The following is a 10,851-nucleotide window of genomic DNA, read 5'->3' as shown; positions in this document are numbered from 1 at the left end:
TGATAGAACGATGGCAGCAGGGACGTGGAGATGTTTGCTGCAGTCTGCAGCTGGCAAACTACCTGCCACCTGCTTTTGTGTCCTGCAGTTCTGGTGCTGGTTTGTAAGGCTCTCTCTATCGACTGACCCAACTAGATAGCTTAAATTAGCCCGAAATTAAAAGGTATCACAGCTCTATTAAGCTGTGAGGCTGCTGGAACGGAGTTGTGCCTGCAGAAGGTGAGTGCTGCAGTGACATGGGACATTCTTGTGAAACCACTGAGTGGGGCTGGATGAAGCAGTCAAGGTTTTAGGTACACAGACATTTGTGGGGGAAATGTTGAGGATTTAAACATCTTCACAGTGCAATGACAGAGCACTGGAGCTGCCCAGAGAGGTGGTGGAGTCTCCTTCACTGGAGACATTCAAGATCTTGATCTTGATGCCTACCTGTGCAACCTGGGCTGGGAGCTGCTTTGGCAGGGGGTTGGACTGATGATCTCTGGAGGTCCCTTCCAACCCCTACAGTTCTGTGATTCTGTGATTCTGTAAACATAATGATATCAATTCTCATTCTGGATCCCCATCATCTGGTGTTTTCTAGAGGTGGATTGATTGTGCCAGGGAAAATCACTACGAGCTCACCTTGTTCTCATCTTTTTTCACGGCCTCTCTTTTCAGTTTGGAGGAAGGAAGTATAAATGCAGTCCATCACCATTATAAATTATGCATTTCAGTTTTCCATGCTTGGGAAATCCAGGGTTTGGCATGCCCCTAGTGCAAAGCACTGGCTTGATTTTATTGCTGCCCTTGGAGTCAGCAGGGTGGCTGACTCAATCAATGCTACATCAGTAAGGTCTTGACTTCAACTAGGGCCCTTCTATGCCCCATAACCTGGTTGAGTAGCAATCAAATAGCATGTGTCCTGTGCATCCTTCCTGGCACGTCTTGGGATCAGCAGTGCCCCAAACGCAACAACCCAAATGTGGGACCAAGTCAGTAGCAGAGGGGCCACCTGGCCTTCCCCAGCTCTGTGCTGCAGGCATCTATTAACAATTAGCTTTTGGGCTCCTCTAAGTGCACTCAGCCTGACTTGGTTTTATGGGCATCACCCATCTCCCAGTAAATGTGATAAGAGGCTCTGATTAGTTGCAGTGTTCTGACCAGCTCAGCACTGGGCTCCAGCACGACTGTCTGAAGGCTTCTCGCCACATCTGCTTTCCATGCCACACTTCCAGGCCCAGGAAGGTCTAACAAAGATTGTCCCTGGAGCTCATTGTTTACTTTCAGGCAAGCATCAGAATTAAGACCAGTTTAGCTGCCCCTTCTTTTCCTTTCCTTTTTTTTTTCACCAAGCTCAGTCTAAACATGCATCTCAAGAAAGAGACTTTTTATTGCCAAGACAACGTGTGATAAGGAAAGATCATCTGTCTGCAAGAAAATTACTTGAGTGGAGTTTGGAAAGTGGTCCCAGGGGTCTGATTCCAGCACAGACGCAGCCCCTGGGGAACATTAAAGAATTATAACCCCCGTGATAAGGCACTTTCTTTCATAGCTTTTATTTTTTTATTTTTTTATTTCATAGCAATAGTCACAGCTTAAAGATAAGAAGAACATACATTTTGTTTAACTAAGCTCTTGTTCCTCGTTTTGGGGCTCACTGCGAACTGGCATCCATCAAACTCTTTTGTGATTTACATGAATACCTGATTCTTCTGATAAGGGAAAGTGTAAGTCAACACAGTTCTGTTGTAATTGGGTGTTACCTGTTTAGATACGGAGCTGCTATCTCAGCATCAGCTCACAGGCCTTGCTTGCCTTTACCTTTCCTTGCTAGGTGCAGAGAGAATGTCTCTTGGCTTTGCCTTGGCCCCAGGTGTTGCAACAAGCTGCCTGAAAGCATCATTTCTGTCTAACAGGATGCTGTGCATGCTAAGAGTCGATGTGCTTTCAAACTGTGATTGGGAAAGAACAGAGAAGCATTCCCAGTTACACCACAGCCCCTTGGTCACAGACTGCTGGGGGTCCACAGGGTCTCACAGAGAGGTGCAGCCGCTTCTTTCTATTACTGATCATTAAATCACAGAACCTTTAAGTTGGAAGACAACATGATGATCATCCAGTCCAACCCAGCCTACCCCCACCATGCCCACTAACCACATCCCTCAGTGTCCCATCTCCACAGTTCTTGAATACCTCCAGGGATGGTGACCCCACCACCTCCCTGGGCTTGATTCATCTCAGTGAGCAGCACTTCATGCTTTTATTATAACAAAAATATTACTGTGTATACGTGGGAGCAGCAATCTCTGAACCTCAGCATGCCAGGACCTCTTGCTGTATATGGTAGAGTTATTAAGGCAGCTCCAAGCCTGGTCAGTTTGCAATATAAAGCCTAACCAGAAAAGGAGCCTGGCAGAGGAGTGGACGAAGGCCATGAAGTAGGATATCTCAAAAAGCAAAACATAGCTCTTGTCTCAGCTCACACCGTTACAAACACGCTGATAACCCAGGAAGAAACAGCTTTCTTCTAACAAAATAAAAGCACCTGATCTTCCATAAACAAGCACCGTTAGAAATAGATACTGAAAGAAGGCAAGACGGAGAACAGCCTGAATCTCCCACCTACAGGACCTGAGAGCCATAGAATTGCAGAAAGGAGTTGTAAATCACTGATCAAAACATTCGTTTTGGGTAAGAAGTTCCCTAGAGTGTGCCTAGCGTTTGCTCTCCCTCTGCATTTTTCAGAGACACCTTTAGGAGAGTTGAACTTGGGAACGTGAAGTGGAGAAGCGCTGCAGAAATAGACCAATTTATCAACAAGAGGATCTCTTCTCTTTCCATCCTGAATTTGTTCATCCTACAACACGCTCCTGCAGTGACAGAGATGTGCCCAGTGGCACAGCACTGCTGGAAGCTTTCAAGAGCTGCTGGTAGACATGAGCTCAGTGAAATGAGCAGTGGGAAGAGCTCATGGAAGGGCTGTGAAAGGATTTTTGGATGAATCTCCTTCCCAGAATAAGAGGTGCATCTGGTTATTTGCCATCTCTCGCTGGTATGCTACAGGAAGGTCTCATAGGAGGCCAAATCACCCCATTGCTGTGAACCCATTTGACTGCACTGCAGAAAAACTTTGCCATGCAAGGGCTGCACATGGCAGATCTTCCCAAACCTTGATGATCTTGAAACCTTGAAACCTTGAACCTCCTGCATACTAATCCTACACCCTGTCCAGATAGATAGGAGGAACATTGCTTCCTGACATCAAACACTCAGAGATGGATGAGTTATGAAGAACAGGAGGAAAGACGAGGCCTTCTTTCCAGGTCCTCAAAAGAGGAAGACCCAAAGCCTGACCTTCCTCTGCTTCCCCAAAAGCTTTTAGTCAGTGCAAAGATTTGGTTGAGATGTTTGGTTTCAAGATGCAAAATAATCATTAAGGTTGGAGAAGACCAGTAAGATCGTCTAGTCCAACCATCATCCCATCAAACCCAACAAACACAACAAACCCACAAACCAGAGGTCATGGGCCACCTGAAACGTCCATTCAGATGTGTTTAGCTGCCAGTTGGGTGGGCACCTCCTGGGCTGTGGAGATCCTGGCTCTTTTGGCTCAGGTATCCTGAGAAGTAGGGAATATTTGATGTTGGGAAAGGAATTAAAATAGCCCAACATACCAAGTTGAAAAGGCAGTATCGTACTGACTTGCTTTTATGAGTTTGAAAGAATTTCTGGCCAGTGTGAGATTGGAAGACATTTTGTAGTGGTGTAGAGAAAGACGGATACATAGAAATGTTTGTTAAAAGAAACAATAACTTCTAAATACACTTTTAGCACAGGGAGAGATGAAATTTAAGAGGATATTTCCTGGCTTAGTCTAATGTGCTCACTAGACATTTTCCTTCACACTAAGTGAATTCTGGCTGAACTAAAGAGCCTCTTTTCCTCTTATCTGTTGTTCCTGTTATCTAACTCCAAGGGAAAGGCTGGGAGCCTAGGAGACAGACAGGGTACACCATTTTATAGCTCTCCTTCCCATTGCTCCCCTGGGCTTGCATCAGATGCCAGAAGAACTGTTAAAAAACAGCCTGTCACTCTCAGTCTGACTATACAGGGGGAACAGCAATGGAAAGCCACAAAATAGGTTGCTTTGCTGGAAATACAGGGAGATGGGACACTCAAAATGTCTTGCAGATCCTAGGGAAGTGGTTGCACTCTGACCTCCATGGAGTAGGGTCCGTTTTTTCAATTAAAGATCCCGGTCAATTCAAATGTACTAGTCCCCCAAAGGTGTCTGCTAAAAGAGAAGCAATAAAAAGCACACCAGTACAACTCATTATTCCCTGTCACTGCTTGTTTCTGGCTCCGGGGCCAAGCCGGTGCAATCAGAAGGAGCACAGAGACCCCAGCTCTCACTGAAATTCCACCACTGACATAGTGCTTAGAACTGGGTATCTCATTTGCACCTCCCTCCTCTTCTTCATCAAATCCTCTATTTTACCTCTAGGAGTTTTCATTTGGGTTGGAGCAGATATGTTTGTCTAGCATCCATCACAACCAAGTCTCATACCTCAAACTGGTGCTCTTCATACCATGGTAAGAACAATAGACGTGCCTAAGGTAGCCCTTAACTAAGAAACCTTTTATTCCCTCTGCTATTTCTTTTCATTAGCATTCCAGCCCAGTTCTTAACATACCTTTGTCCAAGCTCCCTCTAAGTCCTTCCTTGACTTTCCCAGCCATCCTTCCAAGAAGGGCTCTGCTCCATGGAAACTCAGCAGCTGGGAACTGCAGCAGCCTCATTTTAATGCATTATGAATACTCAGCAGTGGGCTCGAGGAATCAGTGTTATTTCCACAAATGGTCAGGACAACATCCCTATGGTCTGCGGCAGACTTTGAAAGGTCCACATTAAGTTACCATGAAATTCAGCCTTGAGAGAAGTGAGCACTGAAGAGGCACAGAGTCATCTCTATGCTTCCCGATGTTCTCCCTTGCTTAGTCACTCACTTTGGTTTCCTCACTGGTAAAACAGAGGTGAAATTTGCTTCCTTTGAGAACTAGAGAAAAAGATGTGTACAATCTTATAAAATGATGGTGATTGAATGGCACACCTCTTCCCATCTGAAGCTGATACAGATCTCGCCCAATTCCTCCACATAAAATCTCAGTATGAAACCTCTAACACACTGATCTGATTTAAAAAGAAACAGAAGCCAGGAGTTGAAAAGCAGGTGGGTTTTATCGCCTCTTTAATATTATTTAATTTGGCTGGAATGTCTGTCTCCTCTTTTAAGATGAATGAACATTCTACTGACAGCAACTCCCTTGCTTTTTGCTTTCAAAACAGAATTTGGGGGATTCTGGGGGGATTTTCAGTATTAAAAAAGAAAGCACACCTTTCCTGAATAAGCCACAGTATCCTGCTGACAAAATTACAACAAAACAACTCCAACCCAGGACATCACTTGTCTCTCCTGGTCCAACAGGATGAGATGCTCAGTCAGTCCTTCTAACATCCGTGTTAATTTGGGCTACAGTAAGGACAACTTCAAGGCACGTGGGACCAGCTCAAGGTCCCTGCATCTACCTGCCACACTGCATGAATCAGGAGACAAATGAAATGAAAACAAAGTTACACTGGTTCAGATCATATGTGTGCCACAGACAACGCTACCAGATTACAGTTACACAAAGTTCGAGAACCTAGGAATAAGCTCAGAAAGAATGGCAGCATTGGTGATACAATCCTGGTATATTTTTTTTAACATTTGCTTTATTTTTCACTCCTCATCCTGAAGGTGGTGCGGCATCACCATGCACTCCTGTTTAGGTCCAGGGATCTCTGCCTCACATGGAGTTTGGGCTAAGAAACTTTTCCCCAATCCATGTCTCCCTAAGACTGCACACTTGCTCGCACGCTGCAATAGATGAGCATATAATAGCACCACTTGGTGATTCCTCCCAAAATTTGGGCTCAGCCCCAACAGTCTTCACTCTCTCAGGTCCTGCCATGTGGTTCTGTAGGGCTACTGGTGTGGGTAAAGCAAGTGAGCTGTAAATTCAGCTCCAAGCCAAAGCCCTGCAGAGGTGCAGGAAGAACCTTTTGGAGGTTGTCTCACACTTTGGTTCAGCTTCCCAAGAAGTATCTTCACCAGTGAAACATCAGGGCTTGTTTAGGTGAAGGTGTAAAGAAATAACTGTAGGCAAGAAATGACCTCAGCTTCAGCCAAGCAGGTCTAAAGCTGTGGATGCCCAGTGCTAGTAAAATCCTTTTCATGAAGAAAGTGTGTGGTATTACTTGTAGACAAAACAGATTTTGGAACAGGTTGCCCAGAGAGGTGGTGGTGCCCCATCCCTGCAGACAGCCAAGGTCAGGCTGGATGGGGCTGTGAGCACTGATGGAGCTGTGGGAGTCCCTGTTCACTGCAGATCCCTTCCAGCTCACACCGTTCTACTATTCTATGGCAGAGCTCCCAAGTATTAAGCTGCAAGTCTTCCATCTAGCAGAACACAAGATGGAGAACTCTCAAACTTTTCTGAACAACCTTATATTAGTCAATAAGAAGATAATACAACCATGTCTCCACATCTCACCTAGCTCCTCTCATGGGCTATCTGTGTGGCCATCATTAAGTTCCTCATCTCCTTCTCACGCCCTCCAGGCTTCTTGCTTTGGGGATGACACTGCTTGGTCCAGCAGTGAGGGACCTCAGCCAACATGGGAACTCTGGAGTCGGAGCAGCAACTTGTCAACTCAACCAGAAAATACAGCAGGGAGCCAACTATTTTCTTTAGACAAGGCATAGCAGAGAAAATCAGAGCGCACATTTTGCTTCTTCACTTGGAGTGGATTATGGAGGATTTTCTTGCTGCAGCAGTAGCCTGTGCTCACTGGAAGTAACATATTGCATCTTTAAGTGCGTAATTCGTGGGCTCGGCCATGCAGACAGGAAATTAATGAAGTTTAAATGAAGAACTGCTCCCTTTCCTAGCTGTCTGATTATTTCCTTTGATTTACTGTCATCCTGACAGAGTACTTCTGATCTAATCACAGGAGCTTGCACTTCGTGATCCAATCACTGCCAAGTCGCTGGATGTTCATTTTGCTTTGATGGAAACACATGCATGAACTTCTCAGAGGCTGAAGCTCTGAGATCTCCTTTTACTATAGACCCAGTGGAAATGGGTGTGAATTGGTTGTCTCATCCTTGTCCAAGAGCAGATTTTTCTTCCTGCAAAGCTAAAATCCTTTTGTTTGGGGGGAAAAGAAGACATTATTTCGCACAGACCAGAACATCTGCTTCACCTTTGGCTGCTCCTACAGTGTCTCCACAGCTTGGGAATGAGCAGCAAACAAAAAAATGCAGGGAGCAAATAGTGCAGGATGAGATGTGTGTGCATGGAACAAACAATTCTGCAGATGAATGTACCTTGTTGCTCATTTCTGGCTTTAACAAATCCTTCTCCATCAGATTTCCACTGCAAGAACTGATTAAATGACTGGCAGGGAGATAAATAATAATATTCATCCAGCATCATCATCATCATCATCCATCTTGCTTTCAACAGAAAGCTTTCCTGGGAGACAGCACTGATAGCAAAATAAGTCACTTCCAGGGAAGTTTGTGCTAAGCCAGGTGAAGGCTGGGCTGCTGGCCCTGGTTTTGGATGACACGTTTGCTGCCCATAGAGATGTTGGTTTAAGGGCATTGCTGACCATGGAGAACAGCTCCTGAGTGCCCTGCCATTTGGTGAGCATCTGCAAGGGCAGTTGGGTTTCTCTGAGGTGAAGGAGCTACCTCTCCACAGGCATGAAATACACACTCTTACCTCCACCCGAGGGCCTCCACCCCTCTGCCAAGCCTGACTCAAACTCATCTGTGAAATCAAATGCTGTTTGGGTAATTTGCATCCAGCATACTCACGGAGTTTTGTTTTTTATAAAGGAAGCTACAAGCAGAGAGCTAACACTAATTCCCAGCAGCTTCCTCCAGCCCGAATTTGCACACAGTTAGCCAGAGAACTGGTGATGTAAGGTCTGCAGCACACTTGGTGAGAGCTAAGACACATCCGGACACCATCACGTTGTACCCTCTGTCTGTCATTACCTACAGCTGCTGTAGCCAACAATCCCCTCCTAACATCACTGAGTAGAGAAAAAAAAAGCTCCTGGGGCCTGATAGCATCATGCTGGTGGCTTCCAAGCCTTCCCTGTGATGCTACTGCCCAGCGTTTGTTCATGTCTTCGCATTGTTCTCAAGACTGATAATGTCCTTGGTCTATGTTAGCATCTTATCACCACAGTGATCCACCTTTAGCAGGGAGAGCAGCAAGCTCCAGCTACTGATAGGCCTATCTGTCAGCCCATTTAGGATACCTGGGTTTGTCCTGATCAGTGGTTTAATCTCTGTTTGCAGGAACAAACTCCACCCTGCCATGCCTGCAAGCTGGGATGAGCATCCCAGAGCCCAGCTACGTGGAGAGCCCAGCACAGACATTAAAGAGTCAACATGAGAACTCCTGGGGGGATTTATTACCTTTATTTCAGCAGCTGGGCAGCTGAGGTCCCCAGAGAGGTGTGGTGGCCTCTCCAAGGTCTCAGGGCTATAGAGAATGGATCAAGGGTTTCCCAAGACCTGGGACTTCCTCCCCCTTCAATGGCAATGGAGAAACCTGGCCAAGTCAGGGTACCATTAGAATCACACAATTGTTTGGGCTGGAAAAGGACACTTAAAGGCCGTCTGGTGCCACTGCCTGCAGTGAGCAGGGACACACACAGCTCCACAGTGCTCACAGTCCCCCAGCCTGACCTTGGCTGTCTGCAGGGATGGGTCATCCACCACCTGTCTGGGCAACCTGTGCCAGTGCCTCACCACCCTATTGTAAGCAACTTCTTCCTTACATCCAGTCTAAACCTCTTCTCCTTTAGTTTGAAGCCATTCCTCAATGTCCTGTTACAACAGATCTTGCTGAAGAGTCTGACCCCTTCTTCCTGCTGAAGAAACCTTCCCAGTCAGAGCCCTGAGCTCTTTGGAAGACATGATCATGCACACTGCTTTATTTACCAAGCAACCCTCTTCCAGGCAACAGAGTGGAGATAAGCACGGGCAGAGATCTAAAGGGGATCATGATTCATCAGACAGAATGAGAAGAGTGCAGAAGAGAGAAAGGGAGGAGAGGAGAGGAGAGGAGAGGAGAGGAGAGGAGAGAGAGGAGAGAGAAGAGGAGAGGAGAGGAGAGGAGAGGAGAGGAGAGGAGAGGAGAGGAGAGGAGAGGAGAGAGAGGAGAGGAGAGGAGAGGAGAGGAGAGGAGAGGAGAGGAGGGAGAGGAGAGGAGAGGAGAGGAGAGGAGAGGAGAGGAGAGGAGAGGAGAGGAGAGGAGAGGAGAGGAGAGGAGAGGAGAGGAGAGGAGAGGAGAGGAGAGGAGAGGAGAGGAGAGGAGAGGAGAGGAGAGGAGAGGAGAGGAGAGGAGAGGAGAGGAGAGGAGAGGAGAGGAGAGGAGAGAGAGGAGAGGAGAGGAGAGGAGAGGAGAGGAGAGGAGAGGAGAGGAGAGGAGAGGAGAGAGAGGAGAGGAGAGGAGAGAAGAGAAGAGAAGAGAAGAGAAGAGAAGAGAAGAGAAGAGAAGAGAAGAGAAGAGAAGAGAAGAGAAGAGAAGAGAAGAGAAGAGAAGAGAAGAGAAGAGAAGAGAAGAGAAGAGAAGAGAAGAGAAGAGAAGAGAAGAGAAGAGAAGAGAAGAAAAGAAAGAAAAGAAAAGAAAAGAAAAGAAAAGAAAAGAAAAGAAAAGAAAAGAAAAGAAAAGAAAAGAAAAGAAAAGAAAAGAAAAGAAAAGAAAAGAAAAGAAAAGAAAAGAAAAGAAAAGAAAAGAAAAGAAAAGAAAAGAAAAGAAAAGAAAAGAAAAGAAAAGAAAAGAAAAGAAAAGAAAAGAAAAGAAAAGAAAAAAAGAAAAAAAGAAGAAGGAAAGTTAAAGCTCACTGATGGTCCAGGTTCCAAACCAGCCAGATCTAAAAGGGGGAGCTCTCCTGCATAGCTCCTCTCTTTTTTTAATCCAAAAGCAGCAGAAGGGCTCCAGCACTGACTGAGCAGCAGGATTAAAAATGAAAGGGGAGGGGAATAAAACCAGGATAAAAACGGTACCAGTTCTACAATTTTTCACCTCTTTTTACGTTGTTTCCAAATGGGAAAATACAAAGAAGCATGAAGAACACCTTTTCCTCAATATGAATGCCACAGAAGAAGACTCCTGAATGAAGGAATACATTTTCATGGAAAATAACTCAAACAATGTCCATCTTGTGTTGCTGAAGTACATCTGGATTCATGTTTGTGCTGCATTGTCCCTCCAAGGGCACAAGTGCTCTGTCCTGCCCCAGGTCTGCTGCCACACACGGCTTTAATCATCCCTTCCTTTGTCTTTGCAGATAATGGGATCTACCACGGTGTTGTAGTGAGGTTTAATGCAGTAAATGCTGCAGCACAGTGCTCCCCTGACCGTGAAGGTGGAGGCCGATGAGATGGGGATGTCTCAGCCACTCTGCTGACCCCAAAAACGAGGAGGGGCAGATGTGGCCTTTCCCAAAGACATCAGCTGGTCTGAAAAACAAAGCTGCACCCTCTCCCGGCACACCTGCTTCTCCTGCACTATTTTTACACTCCTAGCAAGAGCACTAAGCTGAATGGATCTCAGGCTGGCTGTGAGACACAAGCAGGTGCAAGACACAGCTCGTGCTGTCCATTGAGCAGAGGTCCCACTTTCCTCAAGGCCAACAGATGAGGAGAAGGGGGCAGACTCTTTAGGAGGGTATGTTGTGGCAGGACAAGGGGAAATGTTTTCAAACTAAAAGAGGGGAGATTTAGATTGGATCTAGGAAGA

The sequence above is a fragment of the Cyrtonyx montezumae genome, unplaced genomic scaffold (genome assembly GCF_038088225.1).
Source record: "Cyrtonyx montezumae isolate F1298 unplaced genomic scaffold, pur_monq_1.0 scaffold_13, whole genome shotgun sequence".
Lineage (NCBI taxonomy): Eukaryota > Metazoa > Chordata > Aves > Galliformes > Odontophoridae > Cyrtonyx > Cyrtonyx montezumae.
The sequence above is the reverse complement of the archived record's forward strand: the minus strand, read 5'-3'. Positions refer to the sequence as shown.